Consider the following 24,557-nt stretch of genomic DNA (forward strand, 5'->3'; position numbering starts at 1 on the left):
ACTTTGCTCAAAAACCACATACATTCATGTAGAACTCTGAACTCAAAAACTGCAGGACTTTATGTAAAACTCTGTTATCTCACTTTTTTAGATTAGAATCAATCTAAACATCATGGCATAGACAGAGAACACAGGCGGCCAACACTTTCAACATATTGTCTAGCTATCACCATTGTTAACAGCTAAACCGAGAATGCAACTTTTAAAAAAAGTGTTTTGTGATTTACACATGAAAGAAGTGAAGCTATCACTGTATTCTAACAGATGAAAGGCTTAACAGACAATCAATTCTTCAATGTATAATTTCAGTTACATCACACTGCAAATTTTTGCTATAAATTCTGTGTTACGATCGAGCCCTCCACAATCACCTGATGAAGGAGCGTCGCTCCGAAAGCTAGTGCTTCCAATTAAACCTGTTGGACTATAACCTGGTGTTGTGTGATTTTTAACTTTGTGCACCCCAGTCCAATACCAGCATCTCCAAATCAGATTTTATAGAGGTGTTCAAAACACTAGGGGTCACTGAGTATTTCAACAAAACCTAAGTCAAAAGGTGTGATGCTGGAAAAGCACAGCAGATCAGGCAGCATCCAAGGAGCACGAGAGTCAGCATTTCGGACATTCCTGATGAACGGCTTATGCCTGAAACATTGAGTCTTGCACTCCTTGGATGCTGCCTGACCTGCTGTGCTTTTCCAGCACCACACCTTTTGACTCTGACTCTCCAGCATCTGCAGTCCTCACTTTCCCCTGTAGACAAAACCTATACTTACTGCTAGAAGGATTGAGAGATTGAAGAGAACTGGCACAAGAAGCAATGGCAAAACAGAGTGAATGGTTGGGATCTGGACTGTGTTGCCTGACAGTGTAGCAGAGGCAGGTTCGACTGAGGTATTCAAGAGAGAAGTGGACTATGATTGAAAGCAGGACAATATGCAGGGAGAAGAGGAGGGAGTGGGCAATTGCTCCTGTGGATTATAGCTCACGTGATAAACTGAATGGCTTTCTTTTGTGCTGTAACCAACCTGTGATTCTCTGAAACCAGCGTATGAATTCGGACTAGATGTAGGCCGCTATTTAATTAAATGTGCTTGTCTTTTGAATTCCCACATTGTATCTACCCTTGGCAACGTTTGGCTACCCTGCCGAACATGACTGGTGCAGTTTTCAGCAATAAAAATATCTCCTGTCTGCTTCTGATGCAGAATTCCAAAGTCACACAACCCGCAGAGAAAAGAAACATCTCCTCATCCCTATCTGAAAAGGTGACCCCGAATTATTGTTAAACACTGACCCCCTCCCCCCCCAACCCCGTTGTGGTCTCACCAAGAAGAATTTCCATTGGCCAGACAGTTGTTATACCAGTGTCGATGGGAGTTGTTCATGGAAACTCTACAGAATTGTCAGTGTACTAGAATGTGAAACTTTCTGAAAATTTCCAGTTAAATTAGCAAATTTGAATGACTCAGCTGAAACTACGTAAAAAGTCACTCTGGTATAGTTAGATGACTAAATGAATAGTTGAACTTCTGAGTAACTGTTAAACTGACCACACATGCAACTCTCACACACAAACTACACCTCCCCACAGACCACTTCCAGCCTGACCTGACAACACTGGCTCTCATCCAGGATGCGTCACTCCCACCCTCCTCTGGATCCATCATCCCATTCCCTCATGCTCAGTACTGTGATGATACTATGTCTTTAAGAGGTGCATATCTGTTTTTTTTTCTGAAGAGAGTTTTTCAGGCAGAGTTTTTCAGGCACCGGTATGTCTATTGCAATCCCATAAAGTAAACAGTTTGTGAAACCTTGGAGGTTGGAACAATAGAAGCAGCCTGAATGGGTGGAGTCAAGCTCCCACAGAGCCAGGATTTTTAGTTTGAGATTTTTAGTAGCGTTTGTTTCTAGGGTCATGAAGCTGGGTTTGGAAACTGCAGTACATCTCTCCCTACTACACTCTCTCTCTCTGAGTTTTCACTTGATATTTTTCCTCCTGGAGTGGATAATTGCCTGTGAGACAACCTATTTTGCTGAATTTGCCTTTGCCAAGGGTGTGTTTATGGAATGCTACTATATTGGGACAGTTACTGTTTAGCAGTCAAATAATCTATTGTTCTGCTAAGTTTTCCAATAGTGTTAAGTTATTCCAATCCCTTCCTTCTTCTGTTGCATTTTAACGATAATGCATGAATGAAGTGTGCTTTGCTTCAAGACCAATCAAGGAACCCACAGTCCCCCCGCCGGCTAATCCAGACCCTCTGCCCTTACTGCTCATTCTCTGGTCCTGATCTTTGCACCCTCTCCCCACCTCAACTGGAGACTTAATCCATTCCTCCCACCCTCCCTGGACCTGATCTGCCTCCATTCCCAGCACCTCCCCCTGTAAAACCACTGACTCCTTGCTCACGCTCTGGACCCGATCTGCCTCCTTACCCCTTCGCACCTCACATGTACCCCACTTTCAACAGCCAATCTTCCTCCACTTTGCTCCGGCTCCCAACCACAGATCACCATCACATCCCCCATCCCGTCACCCCCTCGCTACTGCTGGACCCAACCCCCACCATCCCCCTGCTGTATGCAACCCCAATATGTCCCACCCAACCCAATCTCCCCTAAACACGGTGCTACCCGCCTGTTCCCCTTCGTACCTTGCACCCACACACCATATCACACCACTCCCCCAGCACCTTCCCACTTTGCACCATTTCTCACCTACCCTACTGTCTACCCACCTGGCATCCTACTCAACCGGCATCTATCCACACACTGATCTGATGTATTTACTGTTGGACTGTAATTGTCAAAGTGCCTGTTTGTGTGTGTGTGTGCGTGTGCGTGTGTGTGTGTGTGTGTGTGAGAGAGAGAGAGATGCTGAACCTTAAAATTACAAGATATAGCAGCTGACAGATGTGAAAAAGGGACATAGTTTCCATCCCTCTCTGCCTCTCTCCTTCCTCCCCATCCCTGCACATGCACACATTTCTATGCTCTGAGAGAACTGTCAGAATGGAAACACAGCCAGAAATTGCTGGAGGAACTCAGCAGGTCTGGCAGCATCTGCTGAATGAGAAACAGAGTTAACGTTTCGGGTCCGGTGACCCTTCCTCAGAACAGGATGGAAGTTCAGTTTCCCATTTCTGAATGAACCCTGAATGCAACCACAGTCAGAACGTGGCGCTGTCTCCCTTTATAAAGGGATGGGACGGAGTAGCCAATTGCATGAGATTGCCACTCTTCGGAAAATCCAGTCCATTGTTTCCAATCCACCCTGTCAAATGTTGCAGGATCTTCTATGTTTCAATCGCGTCAACACTCACTGTTCTAAACTCTTGTGGATACAAGCCCAGCCCTGTCCGAACTATCCATGTAAGACAACCCACTCTCTCAAGGTATCAATCTGAATAAACCTCCACTGAGTGACCTTCAGTACATTTACTCCCTTCATGAAGAAAGGAAATTAAATTTGGACATGGTGTTCAAGATGTGGAAAGGAAAATTCTGCACTTCATCAGCGTTTGGCTAACATGCTGAATGGGAGGTGAACCCTTGGATGGTTCAGAGAGACAGATGAGCAATATTGCATTAGATAAAGTGAAAGTTTTAGCTAAATTAGTCAGGTTAAAGGAAGACAAAGTGCAAAGCAAGATGCCAGCTGAGAGATAATTGCTGTAGTCTTCACAATTATATTTTAGGTTTTATTGTCTATGGATTTGTGTCAGAGAACTGGAGAGCAGCCAATGTAGGACTCATTTTTTGCAAAGGGACACAGAGCTAATTTGGGTAATTAAAGGGCAGTTAGCTTAACATCTGCGATAAAGAAACTTTTACAGCTTCTAATTGAGGCTGAAATTCACACAATATCAAGAGGTGGCCCGAGGGATTTCGAAAGAAGTGAAATTCTTAATGAAAGTAACTGAATTCTTGAAGGGGGTAACAGGACAAGATTTGTGGGTCAAATAAGTGGATGTACTGCACACAAAGTCTCAAACATGGGGGTTATTAGATTAGGTGATTAGATTCCTACAGCATGGAATCAAGCTCTCCTGCCCAACAAGTCTACACCGACCCTCCGAATTGGAGAAAGCTGAAAGGGTTTTGGAATAATGGGATAGGGCAAACCGGATTAAAGGTTAGTTCGAATGGTGCAAGCAACAAATAAGCCAATTTTGGAAAGATTGGAAATGGGCAATAGCATCAATGTTCTGGGGCCACTTATATTCAGTGTACCCGAGAACTCTGTGGGAAGCTCGGGAAGTGAATGCTGGGCCCCTTGCTGAGATATCTGTATCATCGATGGTCACAGGTGAGGTGCCGGAAGACTGGAGGTTGGCTAACGTGGTGCCACTGTTTAAGAAAGGTGGTAAGGAAAAGCCAGGGAACTATAGACTGGTGAGCCTGACGTCGGTGGTGGGCAAGTTGTTGGAGGGAATCCTGAGGGACAGGATGTACATGTATTTGGAAAGGCAAGGACTGATTAGGGATAGTCAACATGGCTTTGTGAGTGGGAAATCATGTCTCACAAACTTGATGGAATTTTTTGAAGAAGTAACAAAGAGGATTTATGAGGGCCAAGAAATAGACATAATCTGTATCGACTTCAGTAAGGTGTTCGACAAAGTTCCCCATGGGAGACTGGTTAGCAAGGTTAGATCTCATGGAATACAGGGAGAACTAGCCATTTGAATACAGAACTGGCTCAAAGGTAGAATACAGAGGGTGGTAGTGGAGGGTTGTTTTTCAGACTGGAGGCCTGTGATCAGTGGAGGGTTGTTTTTCAGACTGGAGGCCTGTGATCAGTGGAGTGACACAAGAATCAGTGCTCGGTCCACTACTTTTTGTCATTTATCGAAATGGTTTGGATGTGAGCATAAGAGGTATAGTTAGTAAGTTTGCAGATGATACCAAAATTGGAGGTGTAGTGGACAGCGAGGAAGGTTACCTCAGATTACAACAGGATCTTCATCAGATGGGCCAGTGGGCTGAAGAGTGGCAAATGGAGTTTAAATTAGATAAATGCGATGTGCTGCATTTTGGGAAAGCAAATCTTAGCAGGATTTATACACTTAATAGGGTAGGGAAGATCCGGCTGGGTGGGATGTTCTTAGGAGGATTGGTGTGGACTTGTTGGGCCAAATGGCCTGTTTCCACACTGTAGCAATTCTATGATTCAAGCAACTTATAATGTGGGTGAGGCAACGACTAGTGGTATTAATCCAGAAAATATTTTGGGGAACTTGGTTCAATTCCTGCTATGTTAGATGGTGGAATTTGAACCTTGAATAAATTCAATGATCCAACATCAACTGCTCTGTCAGCAAAAGAATGAAACAGGCCATTGTCACTGTGAGGGGGGGTCAGTAATAAAGTGCTATAAATCCAGGATTGAATGTCAGAGATTGAGAACAGAGAGCAGGAGAAAGGGCCTCACACAGTGAGACATTTAAACTCATTCCTCAGGTAAATATTTTCTCAAAAAACATTGTCAGCACTCAAAATCCATTTGGATAGTGGATGCATGAAAAAGAAAAAATGTAATTAGGATTATTTACTCATGTGGTGAAGGGCACTCGTGGACTTAGGTTGTTTGGACTCATGGCCTATTTTCCGTATTTTTTAGTGCATTATTCAATACTCAACAGGTACCAACAAGAGCAGAGGTGATGAAAAGGCCAGATCACTCTAAAGTGATATGGAAACTCACTGCCCAATGTGCACTGCATATACGCACACTTTTAATGATTGGGACCATGGCATTTCAGTGGGGGTTGGTTTAGCTCATTTGGGGGGACGAAGCAGTATGGGTTCAATGCCTGGGGTTACCATGAAGGACTATTCTTCTCAACCTCTCCACTCACCTAAGGTATGGTGGCCCTGAAACGAAATCACTGTCAGTCATCTCTCTCTGTATTGAGAGAGCAGCCCAATGGTCTGGTAAGACTGTGGTGACTTGACTTGGCCTGAGGTTTCAGTTAGGACTTGCTGAGGTTTTGATAGATGCTGTCAGTCTTTCTTTTTCTCCTCTTGCTGGTCTTCAGTGATGAGGATTTTGGTTGATGTAGAATCACTGTGCAAAGAGGCCATTTGGACATTCCATCTGTACCAGCCTTCTAAAGAGCATCCCATCCACACCCACCCTTCCCTATCCCTGTAACCCTGCATTTCCCATAGCCAACACCCTAGCCTGAACATCCCTGGACACTATGGGCTATTTAGCATTGCCAAGCCACCTAGCCTGCACATCTTTGGACTCTGGAAGGAAAACAGATCACCCAGACCTGGGGAGAATGTGCTAGGTCCACACAGTCTCCTGAGGATGGAATTGAATCCGGATACCTGGCTGTGTGACAGAATTACCAATGAGTTGTTTCAGGTCGGTGCACCTTTGCCACAGTTGCCTACCTCTTAACAAATTGATCAAAATATTGGGGGAGGTGTTGGGTAGTTACAATGCCATTGGGTTACTCAATCTAAAACTAAAAGCTAATGTTCTGCTGGACTTGGGTTCAAAACACACCATAGTGGGCGATTACATTTCAATTCAATAAAAATCTGAAACATAATAATTGTCAATTGTCATAAAAAAAACCCACCTATCTATTTTAGGGAAGGAAATCTGCCATCCTTACCAATTTTGGCCAATATGTGACTCCAGACCCACTGTGATGAGGTTGACTCTTAATCGACATGTGGGGCCATTAGGCGAATAAATACTGGCCTATCCAGCATTGCCCACTCCCATAAACAAATAAAAGGCAAACAGAAGGCTTAGAGTTATGGGTATTTGGTTTTGCATTTGTAAACTCAGGCTTTCTGAACAAATCATTGCAATTACCAATGGGTAACCAGTTTTGGTGTGAAAGACCCCACTATGAGCCTTGTACCAGCCACCTTCATGATTTGTGTATTTATAGAGAATATGATAATGACCAAGACCAGTGCACCAAAAGCTTTCTTCCCTGCCCTGTCCACCTGTGACTCCAATTTCAGAGAATTATGCTCCTGACCTCCAAGGTCCCTCTGTTCCACTACACTCCTTAAGGCCTTACCAATCACCATAAAACTTCTACCTTGATTTGACTTTCCAAAATGCAAGACCTCGCATTTGGGAACTTGGTGATATCTTGGGGACAGTCCATATCGCATTAAAGGAGATGTTGGATGTATTAGGATGTATGAAGGTGGATAAATCTCTTCGTCCTGACCAATTGTATCCAAGAACACTGCAAGATGCTGGAGAAGAAATTGTAGGGGCCCTGGCTGATATTTTTGCATCATTGTTAGCCATGGATGAGATCCTGGAAGACTGGAGGGTAGTGAATGTTATACCATTATTCAAGAAAGGCTGCAAACAAAAGCCTGGGAACTATAGACCAGTAAGCTTAACATCTGTGCTGGGTAAGTTAGTCGAGAAGATTATGAAAGATAAGATCTACATGCATTTGGAAAGACAGGGTTTGATTAGGAGTAGTCAGCATGGCTTTGTGTGTGGGAGATCCTGCCTCACAAATTTGTCAGTTCTTTGATGAAGTGACAATGAAGGTTGATGAGGGCAGGGCAATAGATGTAGTCTACATGGATTTCAGTAAGGCCTTTGATAAGATTCCACATGGTAGGCTGCTCTGGAAGGTTAGATCGCATGGAATCCAGGACGACTGGCAAACTGAATACATAATTGATTTGATGGTAGGAAGCAGAGGGTAACAGTGGAAGGATGGTTGTCGGACTGGAGGCCTGAGACTAGCGGAGTGCCTCAGGGGTCGGTGCTGGGCCCATTACTGTTTGTTATCTGTATCAATGATTTGAATGAGAATGTACAAAGTATAATTAGTAAGTTTGAAGATGAAACTAAAATAGGCGGTTTGCAGGTGGCACTAAATTGTGGACAGTGAGGAAGATTATCAGAAAATTGCAGCAGGACCTTGATCAGCTGGGGAAGTGGGCTGAGAAATGGCAAATAGAGTTTAATACAGAAAAGTGTGGGGTCTTGCATTATGGAAAGTCAAATCAAGATAGAAGTTTCATGGTGAATGGTAGGGTCTTAAGGAGTGTAGTGCAACAGAGAGACCTTAGAGTTCAGGTGCATGGTTCTTTGACAGTGGAGTCACAGGTAGACAGGGCAGTGAAGAAGGCTTGTGGCACACTGGCCTTCATCAGTCAGGGCATTGAGTATAGGAGTTGGGAAGTTATATAGCAGTTGTATAGACGTTGGCGAGGCCGCACTTGGAGTATTGTATTCAGTTTTGATCACGTCGCTATAGGAAGGATGTTATTAAAATTGAAAGAGTGCAGAAGAAATTTACAAGGATGTTGTCAGGACTCAAGCGTCTGGGTTATAGAGAGAGGTTGGACAAGCTAGGATTTTTTCTTTAGAGCATAGGAGACTGAGGGTGGGGGGGGGGGATCTTATAGAGGTGCATAAGATCATGAAAGGCATGGATAAGGTGAATGCACTCAGTCTTTTTCCCAGGGTTGGGGAATCGAGGACTAGAGGGCATCAGTTTAAGGTTAGAGGGGAAAAAATAAAAGGGAACCTGAGGGGCAATGTTTTTATACAGAGGGTAGTACATTTTTGGAATGAGCTGCCAGCGGAAGTGGTTGAGACGGGTACATTAACAACATTTAAAAGGCATTTGGACAAATTCATGAATAAGAAATTATTTAGAGGTGGAACGGTGGCACAGTGGTTAGCACTGCTGCCTCACAGCGCCAGAGACCCAGGTTCAATTCCCGCCTCAGGCGACTGACTGTGTGGAGTTTGCACGTTCTCCCCGTGTCTGCGTGGGTTTCCTCCGAGTGCTCCGGTTTCCTCCCACAGTCCAAAGATGTGCAGGTCAGGTGAATTGGCCATGCTAAATTGCCCGTAGTGTTAGGTTAAAGGGGTAAATGTAGGGGTATGAGTGGGTTGCACTTCGGCGGGTCGGTGTGGACTTGTTGGGCCGAAGGGCCGGTTTCCACACTGTAAGTAATCTAATCTAAAAAAAAATCTAAAAAAAGGTGCCGGTGTTGGACTGGGGTGGACAAAGTTAAAAATCACACAACACCAGGTTATAGTCCAACACGTTTATTTGGAAGCACTAGCTTTCAGAGCATTGCTCCTTCATCAGGTAGCAGGATCATAAGACACAGAATTTATAGCAAAAGATTTCAGTGTCATGTAACTGAAACGATACATTGAACAAACCGAGATTGCTGTGAAATCTTCCATCTTTTAGAATGGGTTGCAGGTTTCGGTTCATTAATATAAAAATCCCAGAACTTCTTTCCAGTCACTTTCTCGAGATAACTTAAGGTTTTTAAAGAAAGGTGACATCTCAGCTCAGACAATGCAGTAAAGATATGAGGTTCGAGTCGGTCTGAATCCCAATTTTGAACCAGACTGGTTCTATTTCCAAAATGAGAATGTATAAAATATTACATGGATTGACTGCCTGCATCAAATGCCTGCAGATTGTTTGCTTTTTGAACAAAATAGGAAGTATCTGCAATTACAAATCTGCAAATGCAAATTCACCCCATTGACTTCTTATGTGTGTGTGCATGCATGTAAGGGGGAGAGAGAGAATATGTGTGTGTGTTTGTGTGTGTGGGAGAGAGTCTGAGTGTGTGCATGTGCATGTGTATGTGAGTGTGTGTGAGAGTGTGTTCACATGCATGCATGCTTGGTAGAGTGTGTGCATGAGTGTGATGGAGTATAAGCCTGTGAGAGCGTGTGTGTGAGTGTGGGGGAGTGTTTGTGTGTCTCAGAGGAATCATATGTATGAGAGAGGTTCTGCATGTGTGGTTGTGTGTGTGTGGGGAGGTGGAGTCACATGTAGTGTGACATGAACATGTCACATGTGTCCCGGTTAAGGCCACCCCCATGGGTACCAAACTTGACTATCAGCCTCTGCTCAGCCACTTTACATTGTTGCAATTCCTGAAGTCCGCCTTGGAGGATGGTCACCCAAGGATCCGAGGCCGAATGTCCCTGACTGTTGAAGTGATTCCCAACTGGGAGAGAACACCCCTGTCTGGTGCTTGTTGTGCTGTGTCCATTCATCTGTTCTGATAGCATCTGCCCGGTCTCACCAATGTACCATGCCTTGCAGCTTCCTTGCCTACAGCGTATGAGATAGACGACATTGGTTAAGTCACATGAGTATCTGCCATGTACATGCTGTGTGGTGTCCCCACGTGTAATGGTGGTATCCGTGTTGACACTCTGACACATCTTGCTGTGACAGGGTTGTATGGTGTTGTGGTTGATGTTGTCCTGAGAGCCGGGCAGTTTGCTGCGAACAATGATCTGTTTAAGATTCGGTGGTTCTGGATGTAAATTTGCTCGCTGAGCTGGAGTGAGCAAACCTACATCCAGAACCTCAACCTGAGCTACCAATCTTCTCAAAACTCGGTTCAATGGTTGTTTAAAGGTGAGCAGTGGAGGCTTAGGGAAGGTCTTAGTGAGGTGCTCACCCTCGTCGATGTTGAGCCAAAGGGCCTGTCTCTATTCTGTAGGACACTATGATTCTATAAAAAAACCATATGCCCAAGTCAACACAAATGTGAAAGATCCCATGGCGCACTCGTAAAAGAGACTTGTGAGGGAGCTTTCATAATGCTCTGTTCAATACTTACCTCCCAACAAGATGACAAGAGAGTGATTTCAATCTGATCACGATCGCAATGTCTCTGTGGGATCCTGCTGTGTCAAAATTGGCTGCTACATTCCCAATATTATAAAAGTGGTTCGGGACTTGCTAAAATTGGGATGTCTGTTATGTAACTGTCAGCCTTTCTCTATCCCTCAAAGTTTGTGAGAAGATTTGTAGCTCGGGTGCTCGTTGTTGTGGTTCTGTTCACCGAGCTGGGCATTTGTGTTGCAGACGTTTCGTCCCCTGTCTAGGTGACATCCTCAGTTCTTGGGAGCCTCCTGTGAAGCGCTTCTGTGATCTTTCCTCCGGCATTTATAGTGGTTTGGTTACAACCACTATAAATGCCGGAGGAATCATCACAGAAGCGCTTCACAGGAGGCTCCCAAGCACTAAGCATGTCACCTGGACAGGGGACAAAAGATCTACAACACAAATTTCTCTATACCTTTTTGATGTCTTCAGTGACGAGCATTTAAGATTGATTTATTCTGACAGAATCAACAGTGAGTTGGTGCCTGCTCTCCATACCTATCACTTTCCCTTTACGTAAGAAACCTCCTTACAGTGCGTTTCACAATCTTGATACAGACTGACTTTGTAGTGTTTCAATACATGTGCAATACCGGCTTTGTTTTATTTCTGCTTAATCTGTCAAATGACCTGTTGCATGGTTTTGAATATTGACTTAATCAGACTTTGATGTATTTAACTCACAGCTGCTGAGTTTGGCTGAGGAATGGAATTTCTCTCACTCCCCCCACAACCTCCACCCCCACCCCCACACTCCTCAATGGATGTTTGTGAAACGTGTGGAATTTCGTCAGGAATTAGCAAAACGCAATTTGTCTGCGGTTCTCTGATGAGTCCCACTTTTGGGAAAAGATTAGCTGATATCAGTGAACAGCAAGCTGTTTTGTCCCTGTTGTGGATCCATTAAAGGCCAATTTGTGAAACCCCTATAAAAACACACACCAAGTTCACTTCACAGTGGATGGCTGAATTTGACAGCTGAATATGGTAACACTAGAGCCAGGGAGAAGCTCCCCAGTTTCTTCCAGCTGAAGATGGGATACCCCATCATGATTGTTGCCAATACCAAATTTTCAAGCGTCTGTGAGAGAAATGGTACAGCTTCCTTTCTTTATTCATGCTAGCCCCCTCAGTTGGTTGCAACCAAGTTAACCCCCATCTCATCCTTTATGAAAGCCTTCCTCCCAGGCAAATGTATTTAAGTTTTAGAAGGAGCCAACTTGGTGAGTTTATTGGGTATAAGATGCAAGTTGAAACAATACCAGATTGGAAATGAGAGGTGAATCCAAAAGTTAATGATGTACAGATCAGACTCTGAGTTCTATGGAGTGTAGACAATGCAGCGTTGTGTGATCCTGGCTGCCCTAATGTTAGTAGGTGAGTAATTGATTTTGAGATGTTTGACTCTTACAGATCAGCTGAAAAGCCTTAGCCATGATTCCTATTGACTGTACTTTCACTTGCCTTTTTTTGGCTTCAACGCAGCGAGAAAAATCTTCTTTATTTCTACCTGAAGCGCAGGGGCAACTAAGATGTCTCAGCTATGACCCTCACAGCATTCCACTTTTACCCTTTAGCATTTAGGGTTTAAACCAGCCTTTTGGCCCCATTTGTTTTTTTATTCTTGAGAGGGAAAAACGCAAACATGTCTCTCCCAGATTGCTCTCTTTTACCATCATGTCAGAGATAACTCACAGGAGATTACAGTTCAGGTTGTAGTGCATATCTCTCTTTTGAAGTCCATCTCTTTGAAGCTTCCTTGACAGCCATCAGGTGTGACATTCCACCGTCTCCCTGAGGCAGAGGAAAATCCACACAGGTCTTTCGGATAGTCCCTGAATTACAGTGTTCAAAATTTTTTTTTAGTCACTTTTAAAAAATACATGCAGTAATTAAAAGTTCAATATGTCCAAAGATGATCTTTTCCTAGAATCCCCACTGCATGGAAGCAGGCTATTCAGCCCATCAAGTCCACACCAACCCTTCAAAGGCCATCCTATCCTATCCATGTAGCCCTGCATTTCCCATAGCTAATCCCCCTGTATATCCTTGGACACCGTGAGACAATTTATATGGCCAATCCACCCAACTTCACATCTTTGGATTGTGGGAGGAAACCCACGCAGACACAGGGAGAATGTACTAACTCCACATGGACAGTCACTCGAGCTTGGGATTGAACTTGGGTCCCTGGCACTGTGAGACATCATTGCTAACCACTGAGCCACTGTGCCACCCGTAATGTCATAACAAACAGGAACCCTGCAAACATCCACACAGAAGGCACTGAGGTGTAGAATAAAGAGGACTTATTCAACAATCATTCAGCAGTAATCTATAACTAGTGTGGCATTCAATGACATCAGCAGGACGAAACCATGTGCACAAATAGGGCTCGAAGGCATTTACACTTCACATAAACATCTGTCATCTTTTTTTGCCCAAACCACTCAGAAGGACCAAGGACAGTTAGTTCAGTTAGATATATTGTGAACATATTGATTGGTGCTAACAACAACAGCAAAAGGTCTGATCCCCATTTTGACTGACGTAGTCGTAGGGACTGCCTTATAATAAAGTAATGGCACAGGTTATGATTTGGCGATCCGAATCATCAAGGATGGTCCACAGGGAAAGAAAGCAGATTCTTCTGGAAGGGGCAGTTAGTAACTGAAATTCTCCAAACTGAACAGCAAGTGTGATTTTAAATACACGAGGTGGCAGATTGGGCTTCATTTTAACTCTTGTCTAAAGAATGGAAACAATACTCAATCAGTATTACACTAGACAAACAGTTTCAAATTCGTACTTCACTTGAGCTCACAACCTTTAAAGCTTGGAGACAAGCGTGCTCCCAACTGAGCTATAGCTGACAATTTGTATCAAACACAGATGTTGTGAACACGATAAAACATTGAAGAACAAACAGTGCAGGAGGTGAAGAGCAGTGTATGTCTGTCTGTTTCTATTCAATGCAACAGAGATAGCAAATATGCTGGGAGTAATTTTCCAAGAATCTTTGCATTCTGCAAAAGTCCCAGGGGACGGGAAAACTGCCAATGTAACAACTTTATTCAAAAAGGGAGAGGGACAGCAAAAAAAAAACATGTATCTGCATGGCAGTTAGCTTAACATCCGTTATTGGGAAAATGTTAGAGTCTGTAATGAAGAATGTAACAGCAGAGCTTTCAGAACTACATGGGGTAATCGAACAGAATAAGTGTGGCTTCATGAAAGGGAAACAAATTTACTGGAATTCTTTGAGGAGGTGACAAGTCGGACAGATAGAGGGGAAGCAGGGGCTGTAATACATCTGGATTTTCAGAGATAATCAGAGGCTTAGGTAGGGTGGACAGTGAGAGCCTTTTCCCTTGGATGGCGATGGCGAGCACGAGGGGATATAACTTTAAACTGAAGCGTGGCAGATACAGGAAAGATGTCAGAGGTAGGTTCTTTACTCAGAGAGTAGTAAGGATGTGGAACACACTGCCTGTAACAGAAGTAGATGCACCAACTTTAAGGGCATTTAAAAGGTAATTGGATAACCATATGGATGAAATTGGAATAGTGTCGGATAGATGGACTTCAGATTGGTTCCACATGTCAGTGCAATATCAAAGGCCGAAGGGCCTGTACTGGGCTGTAATGTTCTATTTTCTATGTTCTGTGCTCTAAAGTAACAGTCATTAGGCTCCTTAATTTGATAAGAGCCCATGGTGTTGCAGGTAGTCTATTAGAATGGTTAGAAAACTAGCTAACTAATAGAAAACAGAGAGTTGGGAGAAGGGGTTATTTTCAGAATGGCAACCTGTAATGAGTAGGGGGTACAGGGATCAGTGCGAGGCCACAATTATATATATATTACAATATATTAATACAATATATACAATATATATTAATGACTTGGATGAGGAACATTAGTGGAATGAAGCCAAGTTTGTGGATGATACAAGATGTGAAAGCACGGGCTCAGGATGCATTAGGGTTTGACACAAAGACCTTGCAGAGGGATATAGACAGGTAAAGTGAGTGGGCAGAAACTTGCCAGATGCAATACAGGGAAAATTCAGGGTTATGCACTTTGGCAGGAGCTGAATGTTACAGAAATGGTGAAAGACAGCAGAAAGCTAAAGAACAGAGGAATTTGGGAGCCCATCACAAAAACAATAGCATCAAAGTTAATAGGGAAGGCAAATGCATTGTTGACGTTTATTTCAAAGGGAATGGAATATAAAAGTAGGGAGGGTTTGCTAAAACTAGACAAGGTATTAGTCAGAACACAGCTCGAATGCTGTTAACAGTTTGGGCCCCTTATCTACAGAAAGACATTGGAGACAGTCCAGAGAAAGTTCACAGCGCCTCTTTCTGTGCTTCTATGATTCAACCTTTCCTCATAGGATTGGTCCTTTATTCCTGAGATCAACTAAGTGAGTCTTGTCTGAACTCCTTCTAATTTAATTTTATCATTTTCCAAATAAGACCAAAGCTTTACACAACTCTCCAGATGTAGTCTTTCCTGTCCTATCTTCATGTTCACTAAAACTTATCAACTTTTACATCCCATTCCCTGTGCACCAACTTTTCATTTGCCTTCCAGATTAATTCTGACACTAACTTCCATTATGATTCACCTCGTGCTACAGACTGCGAAGAGAGATTTGCTAAAAATAATTGTTCCCTTTTCAATCATAGACAACCAGCAAATCTTTGAAAGGAAGGTGCATGCATGTTTTCAATCTCCAGCTGTGCAGATGATTTGTAAACCAGCAGCAAGCTTGTTGTGAGTTTAAATACAGAAAGACAGCCGTGTGTTTAAGTGCTCACCCCTAAACCCCATGCTATGGCACCCATTCACATAAGCACACACACTGACACAATCGAGTAAAGTAACATTAGAAAGAATAGCGCATTCATGCAAGTTTTCTTTTGAATTTGGATTGACATCTGGCAGGCAACACAACCTCCAGGATTATCACTCACAGGTACAGAGAACAGCAGTTATCCCTAGAATTAGAATTAAGTTTATTGTCACATGTACTCAAGTCCAGTGAAAGGTTTACAAAGTTGCCATTCTCTAGCATTATCTTAGGTATAAAGATACCCAAGTACAAAATCTTAGGTATAAAGTAGAAAAATAAGTAAAAATTTAACATTACAGTTCTTCTTGGTATAAATAGAAAAATAAAAAATAAAGTTAAAAGTTCAGCATCACAATCCTTCTTTCGCTATGAGTCTGCACATGCTGGGCTTTTCCCACTAGAGGTCCCATTCCCCACAAGGGTTCAGTCTCTCTCCCGCACTGGGCAGACTCTTCTCCGTGTGGGCACACTCTCCTCTGCACTGGGATCGATCATCCCCCGGTGGTCTCTTCCACACTGCCAACTCACCAGCCACCTTGCCATTGACTGCTCTGGACCTTGATGCTGCCACAATGCCACTGACTGCTGGAGTTCTGCCCGGCGCACCAGCCACCCCGTTGCTAGGTGCCAAAGTCCCGTTCCAATTATACTGAGCACAATTATTCAATCAAATGGCCTTGTTGGATTGGTGGTGGGGGCTAGTCTACACTTCTGTCAAGGGTGGGGGAGGGGGTACGTTGTCAGTCAAAGGAGTCCTGGCTCCAACAGTCATGGGCACAGCCCACAATCAGTGCAGGAGCTTAGCCATGGCTGGATCAATGTTCAAGCTGGGTGGAATCAGGGCCAGTTTGATGTGCAAAAATGTAGGACCATGTTTTCTAGATTCTGGGGCATTGAAAGGAAATTGTGTTTGATCAATGTACTCAAGTTCTTGAGGTTGTAACAGACAGGATGGATAATGGGGAAACCAGTGGATGTAGGATATATGGACTTTCACAAATAATTTTAAAAGGCACTGCACAAAGTTATCACACAAAATTAAAGCTGGTGGGGTTAGAGTAATGTAGCATCGTGAATGAGGATTGATGCACAGAAAGGAAACAGTCGGAATACACCAGTCCCTTTCAAACTAACTTGACTCATGGCAGTATTTCAAAGAAATAAGCAAGGCCTCCCCAGTACTTTGGCAAATACATACTCCTGAATTATACATTACTAAATGGATTGGCTGGGCATTGTTGTGTTCTGTTTACAGGACTCTTCTGTGTGCAAAACTGGCTACATTTCAACACTTCAAAAACTATTCATTTCTTGTCCAGTTGCTTTGCAGGTCCCAATGTGATGAACACTGCTCTACCTAGAACTTTTATTAATGTTTTGGATGAAGGATCCAAATGAATAGTTGCCAGTTTTGCGAATGACACAGTGATAGGACTTGGAGTAGGCTGTGAGGAGTACATGAGGAGTCTACACACCATACAAGAGGTTAAGTGAATGGCCAAAATATTAGCAGCTGGGATATAGTGTAGGAAAATGTGAGCTATTCAGTTTGGCAGAAGGAAGACGAAAGCAGCATCATATTTAAATGGAGATCTGATTGAATAATCAATAGGTTGGCTATGGCCGAGTAGTATTGTTACTCGACTGGTAAACCGAAGGCTCGGGTTATTTTCTGGGGACTCGAGTTTGAATCTGAAGCAGATGGTGGAATTTGAATTCAATAAAGATGAGGAATGAAATGTCTAATGATGAATTGATTGTTGTAAAACACCATCTGGTTCAGTAATTCTCCTTAGGCAAGGAAACCTTACCTGGACGTCAGACCCACAGGACTGTGTCATGGCCGAGCAAGCCATTCAGTGGATCAACCACTAGAAAAGAAATATGAAACCAGAGACACCACCTGGCATTGACTGTGGCTGACCAGGAAAGGTCAGGTGATAGTGTACATGAGTTTCAAAGGTGCTGCCTAAGGATCTTTGGCGAATTTTTGCAGTGCATTTTGTCAATAAAACACACTGCTGCTACTGAGTATCGATGGTGGAGGGATTAGATTGTTCTGGGTGTGGTTCCTATCAAGCAGGCTGCTTTGCCCTGGGTGATGTCAAACTTCTTCAGTGTTGTTGGAGCTGCACCCATCCAGGCAAGCGGGGGAGTGAGGCACCCTTGCATAATCATTAGGAATCTGTCGGCTGCAGGAGTTCCTCAGGGTAGTATCCAAGGCTCAACCATCTTCAGTGCTTTATCAGAGACGACCCTCCATCTGCTCACTGAAGACTGCACTATGCTCAGCACCCTTCACAACTCCTCAGATGCTGAAGTACTCCATGTTCAGATGCAACAAGCTCTGGACAATAATCGGGCTGACAAGTGGCAATTAACGTTCGCGCCACACAAAAGCCAAGTGATGACAGTCTCCAATAAGAGAGAAACTAACCATCATTCCTTGACATTCAATAGCATTATCATCACTGAAGCCTTCACTATCAACTTGTGGGAGTGGGGTGCAAATGGGTAAACACTGTCTAGAACTGGCCTGGTCATATAAAGACAGTAGCTATAAGAGCAAGGTCATAGGATAGGAATACTGCAGCAAATACTGCAGACTCCCCAAAGCCGGATGGCCCATCTTTAAGACATAAGTCAGGAGTGTGATGGAACACTCTTTATCAACAAGGGAGTCGAATTTATCGGAGGGGAGTGGGTGGACATGTGGTGGGCCAGGCCACAATCAGATCAGCTTTGGTCTTATTGAAACGAGTTGAAGGGTGGTATAGCGACTCCTGCTCCCGGTTTGTATATCCATACGTGCAGTTGTACATAAATGCAAATCCCTTTCTATTTAGTATTCCAGCTGCATGAAATGACTGAGCTCAGTTATCTTAGCACAGATTTCGAAACAGCACTGTGACCTTCTAACTTGTCAGGTTTTTTCTGCAAACCACTCGATTCTTTCGCAGATCAGAGAAACTCTGGCTGTAATTCCCAACCTGCACCCCCCTAGTATTGTAGCTGAGCAGTGGAAGAAGGAGTTTGCTTATCTGCTGTGTTTGTACAGGATACCAGTTCAGTAAACAAGCTGATTATCTAATTGGCCTCTTAGGGCCACCTCTAATCAATTTCCAAACTTGATTTTTCTAATTGTAAATGCAACAGTCCAACCATGACTTTTCAGCAATGAATACACACACACTCACAAACACGCAAGCACACACACACACACTCTCTTACACATACACACATGCACTCACACACACACGCACTCACACACACGGACACGCGCACACACACACATGCACACACACGCACACACACACACGCACTCACACACACACACACTCACACACACACACATGCACACACACACACACAAACCTGTCATCTGTGGTGATTCTTCTTGTCTTAACTGTGCACCCCCTGTGCCTGTTTTATTGATGTCCACTGCAGTCGTGGGTGTGCCTGATGAAGTTAATCTAGTTTATCACATTCAGCCTCCTTTACCACCCAATAAACTCACAGACAATTTTGTTTAAACTTCAACTAAAAATCCTGCCCACACCGATAATCTTTCATCCCATTTGTATACAAAAATGGCGTTGTCTAAGGATCTATCTTTGATCTTTTCCTATTTATGAATTACACAATATCTCTCAACAATACCAAGTGAAAATCACAGCGCATGTTTCCCCATGTACACCAACAACAAGCTTCCCTCCCTCACGACTACTTACAGATGGAGATGACAAGGGAGTTTGGTCTCTCAGAAATTTACTAAAATTGATTTAAAAAGACATCAACAGTGGCAGACAAGAAAGTGGAGGTGAGACCACAACCAAGCCAGACATAGTCTTACCGACTGGCAAGGTGGGTTAGATGGGCAAAATGGCCTCCACCTGCTCCTAAGTCCTGTATTTCTATCTTAGCAAACCTTCATCACAGACCTAAGAGAGATGATAGAAGGAGACTGTGCAGGATGACAGGGAAAAATGAGGGATTAAGACATCGAGGGTGGAGGTGAGTCTATGAATAAGAAAATCAAAAGTTGTCGAAGTGTTATGGTGAATGGGGGCTCAATGTTATAGCCATTTAAAATTTGGAAGTATAGTTATAAGTGAATTGAGGGATTTGTTTTTCCAGAGGCAGATGCAGTAGGGAGTAGGGTTGATAGTTGGAAGAGGATACAAGTGTGTATATAAGGACGTGAGCAGAGTCGGCTGTACCTATGACAAAGGAACAAAACTCGGTTAAGGAGAAATGCTGAATATTTGTTGGGGAGTTTATATTCAGGGAAAGATACAGGGAGGAGGAGAAAGGACAATGAACTCAGAGCAAGAGCATCCTGAGTTGAAGTGGAGGTTGAATGCACTAGGGAAGATAATTAATTCAGTACAGAGGCTGAGAGGGGAAAGTAATGAAGAGATTTGCGTGAGAAAATTGTTATTGCACTTGGGAGAGCAGTGGAGAATGAGGGATTTTAGTGAAAGGTGGGAGAGGACAGTGCAACAATGTGAGGTGCTCAAAAGAGTAGAAAATGCCTAGGGTGCCAAGTTGAGGTTTGATCTGATAATAAGTGTCATTCCATTTGGCAAATGCCAAGAGAGACACAGGGAGGAAACTGTAAGTTTATCTAACAGGGACTGAAGCCAGTAGAGGAGGAGGAAGTTGGGGAAACCTGATGGGGACGATTGGGTATTGGATTGTACCTGAGAGTGGAGCTATTCAAGGAGGCATGACAATAGAAGGGAACCAAAAAAGGAATAAAAAGGAAAGAAAAAGAAAGGGAAGAAGTGTAATTATTTTCATGAGCTCAGTTATAGAACAACACCCAAAATGTACATACAAATACACTTGGGGAAAATTCAACTTACGCAGGTAGGGTAACTGAAATATTTGATACATGCAATCTTGATGGTCAACCAGTCATAGGATAAGCGATGTCATCTGCCAAAGAAGTCTTTTCCATCATATCTGAGATCCAGCTATTGCCTCCTCCATGGGTAACTGTAGATTGTTTTTCCCAGTAGCTCAGATGGAGCTCGTGCAAGTGGGGATCAAACATAAAGGTCAAAATCTCATGTTGCCCAGAACTCAATCAATAGCTGGACAAAATTTATTTATTTATTTATTTATTCATTTGTGGGATGCTGGCATCGCTGACTGGCCAGTATTTATTCCCCGTCCCTAGTAGCCATTGAGAAGGTGTTGGTGAACTGCCTTCTTGAACTGCTGCAGTCCACCTGTTGAAGTTTGACCTACAATGCTATTAGGGATGGAATTCCAGGATTTTGATCTAGCAACAATGAAGGAACAATTATATATTTCCAAGGCAGGATGTTGAGCATCTTAGAAGGGAACTATAACGTGCTGGTGTTCCCATATATCTGCTGCCCTTGTCCTTCTAGGACGAAGTGGTTGTGGGTTTGGAAGGTGCTGTCTGAGGATCTTTGGTGAATTTCTACAGTGCATCTTGTAGAGAGTACACACTGCTGCTACTGAGCGTCAGTTGTGGAGGGAATTATGAACAAAAGGCTTCTATTTGTGTGTATATATGAATGCATGAATAATTCAATGAATTGATTGCACTTCTTAATTGCTTAATTTATGAAAGAAATATTTATTTCAGTAGGTGTCAATGGGAATAGAAGTAATTAACAGAGAGAACAAAAAAAATCAACCATTGACTATCCATATGTAATCTGGCTAAAACAACATACAATATGATAAATGTTTGGAAAATGCTGGAAAGCTGATCTTGGTCTGCAAAGGGTGTGTTATATACACACTTGACTGTATTGCGTCTGGTCTTGGTCATTTTGTTCTTGCTGTTTTTGCATGCCAGAATTATTTCCATTTGGGTCCTCTGTTGTGAAAAGAAATGTGATCAATTTTCCAGTGCTTTCTCCATTGAACAATTAGCAAGTGGAGCCTAACCACTGCTCGGAAACTGCTGAGTGGAACTGCTTCCAAATGCTTTAACGATACAGGGAGATGGAGTGGGGTTAGGGACGTCTGTGTATAAATGCTACATAATAATATTAGGAAAGCTTTGAGGTATTCCATAGGGACTGTCCTATTGAAAATAATCAGGTTATTTGGAGTCTGGCACTGTTCAACTTGCACATGCAGATAAATTTTAAAATTAAAATGTTTAAGCTGAGGGACCGCAGAATTGCAATCTCTGATAAACACTCCTAAAAAGTGAAGCTCTTTGCTCGGAATTTGCAAGCAGAGAATCCAATCTTTTACAGTAACTCCAGTTTTGTTTTTGCCATTGCTTTCAAATACTTTTAACTTGGACACTCCATATAAGTGACTAGGATGCAAGATCTGAATGTATGGTTGCTGAATTTACAGATGAAACAAACATAGTTAGGTAATGTTACTCCCTCAAAATATATTAAGAAGTTAGCCTAAACCACAACTTCTCTTATTTTAAAGACAAGTGCCAGAAATTGTGTTCCAGATGCAATTCAATTGGTCAAACTACCAGCCTTGAAGCAAAACACACTTTACTCATACATAGTTAAACTACAACAAAAGAAAGAAGGAATTGGAATAACTTAGCTCAACTGGAAAATTTAACAGAACAAAATCTCGAAAATCACTGAAACAAAAGACTATTTAATCATTAAACAACAACAATATAGTAACATCCAATAAACACACCCTTGGCATAGGCAAATTCAGTCAAATAGATTGTGTCACAGAAAATTCTCCACTTTAGGAGGAAAAACATCAAGAGGAAACTCAATGTGTGAGGAAGAGAGCAAGAGTAGCAGGGAGAGATGTATTGCAGCTTCAGGACTGCTACTGAGAAACTCAACTGCTACTGAGAAACTAAAAGTAAGAAATTCCTGGTTCTGAGGGAGCTTGTCCCCACTCATTCAGGTTGCTTCTACTGTTCCAACTTTAAAATAAACCTAAAGCTTTTTACTTTATTGGATTCACATAGACAACTCATCACTTCTGTCTTAAACTCTCCCTTCAAAACAAAAAGGAATACACCTCTTAAAGCTATGGTATCATCACAGTAAGAAAATGATAATGACACATAAAGCCTGCAAAGAGATATAGATAGATTAACTGAATGGGCAAAAGGTTGGGAGATGGAGAATAATGTGAGAAAACCTAAACTTGTCCATTGGCGGGAAGAATCATAAAGCAACATTATATTTAAGTGAAAATATCCTGCAAGACACAGAAATACAGAGGGCTTTGAATGTCTTGGTATACGAATCACACAAAGTTAGCACAGAAATGCAGCAAGTGACTAGGAAGGTGAATGGACTGAGGTTGTATATTGCAAAGAAATGAATTTAAAATTATTGAAATGGAATATAATATAAATGCATATATTTATGAAATAAAACGGAATAAAAGTGTTTTGCTATGATTGTATTGGGCATTGGTGGACAACTAGGCATAGTTTTGGTTCTGTCATTTGCGAAAGGATGTAGTAACATTAAAAGCAGTTCAGAGAAGGTTCACTACACTGATGCCTGAGGCTGACTGGATCATTTGATGAGGAAAGATTAGCAGGTTTTGCCTGAGTTTAGACGAACAAGAGGCGATCTTATTGAAACAAATAACACCATGAGAAGACTGAAACAAAGTGCTAAAGAAACTCGGCAGGTCTGGCAGCTTCTACGGAGGGAAAGCAAAGTTAATTTTTCGGGTCAGTGACCTTTCTTCAGAAGAAAAGTCACTGGACTTGAAACATTAACTCTGCTTTCTTTCCACAGAAGCTGCCAGATCTGCTGAGTTTCTCCACCAATTTTTGTTTCTGTTTCAGGTTTCAGCACCTGCAGTTCTTTTATTTTATTTCTAATGGGACTGTACAGGATGGGTGTTGACAGGATGTTTCCTGTTCCTGTGGAAGAGTCTAAGACTAAGGGACACAGTTTAAAAATAAGGTTTAAGATGTTTTAAGACAAAGGGTTTAGGGTGACAAGCAGGAAAGTGGAGTTGAGGTTGCAATCAGGATCAGCCATGACATTATCAAATGGCAGAACAAGTTGGAGGTGATTGAACGGCCAATTTTTGTTCCAAATGTGCGTCTGTTTAAAGTCTGATAGAATGGACCTAATGGAGGTTACAATGACAAGTGGTCATTCAGCCTCATTGAGGCTCAGCATGGACCAGGTCTGGCAGTCTCTCAGCCTGGCATGGCAGTCTGTCAGCCCAGCATGGCAGTCTCTTGGCCAGTGTGGTAGTCTCTCGGCAGCCCCATGTAGTGGTCTGTAAGCTTGGTGTGGCATCCTCTTGGCCCAGGGTGGTGTTGTCATGCCTTAGCATAGATTTCTCGGCCTGGCATGGCCTCAGCATGGACTTGTGACCTTGAAGTGGAGCCTAGCGTGGATTAGAGGCTAGATGCTGGAGTGGATTGCATTGGAAGACTGTTATTCTGGACTTTTTTTTGTTTATTTTTCCAATTTGTTTTCCTAAGAATTTGTATCTAAGAATCCGTACTCAGGTACCTTGACCTAAGATGATGCCATTAAGTGGTGACTTGTAAACCATTCACTGTACTGATTTGAGTACATGCGACAACAAAGCTAATTCTAAAAATTTAATTTACCCTCAATCTGGATTATTCTAACCTGACCCAATGCAACTGGGATCTCCATGCTGCAGAATGATGTTCGCCCAGAACCCAAGCTAAAATCCCCAATTCGTTCCATTTTGAAACTGCTACCCTAAACTGTTAAGCCCTGTGTGAGGAGGCATGAACTGGCTATCTTTATAACTTTCGTCGGTTGTAACAAAGTTAATTTCAAAGGAATCCCTTGCCTTGTGGACACCTTTCTCCCAGACACATGGAGGCAATATAATTAGTTTTCCTGATTAACCAAAAGGGGGAGTTGATGAGTGAATATCTGGAGGAAGGAATACGACACAGAAATATGCAGATTAGAAATAAAAGGTGTGTTCTCCTAGATAAAAGTTAAAGAGCAGGGTTGTATGGATTAGTCTCTGAACTGGTTGTGAAGAGCTGATAGGTAAATGTCATGGCCAGTGCAGTGAA

The sequence above is a fragment of the Chiloscyllium plagiosum genome, chromosome 19 (assembly GCF_004010195.1).
Source record: "Chiloscyllium plagiosum isolate BGI_BamShark_2017 chromosome 19, ASM401019v2, whole genome shotgun sequence".
Lineage (NCBI taxonomy): Eukaryota > Metazoa > Chordata > Chondrichthyes > Orectolobiformes > Hemiscylliidae > Chiloscyllium > Chiloscyllium plagiosum.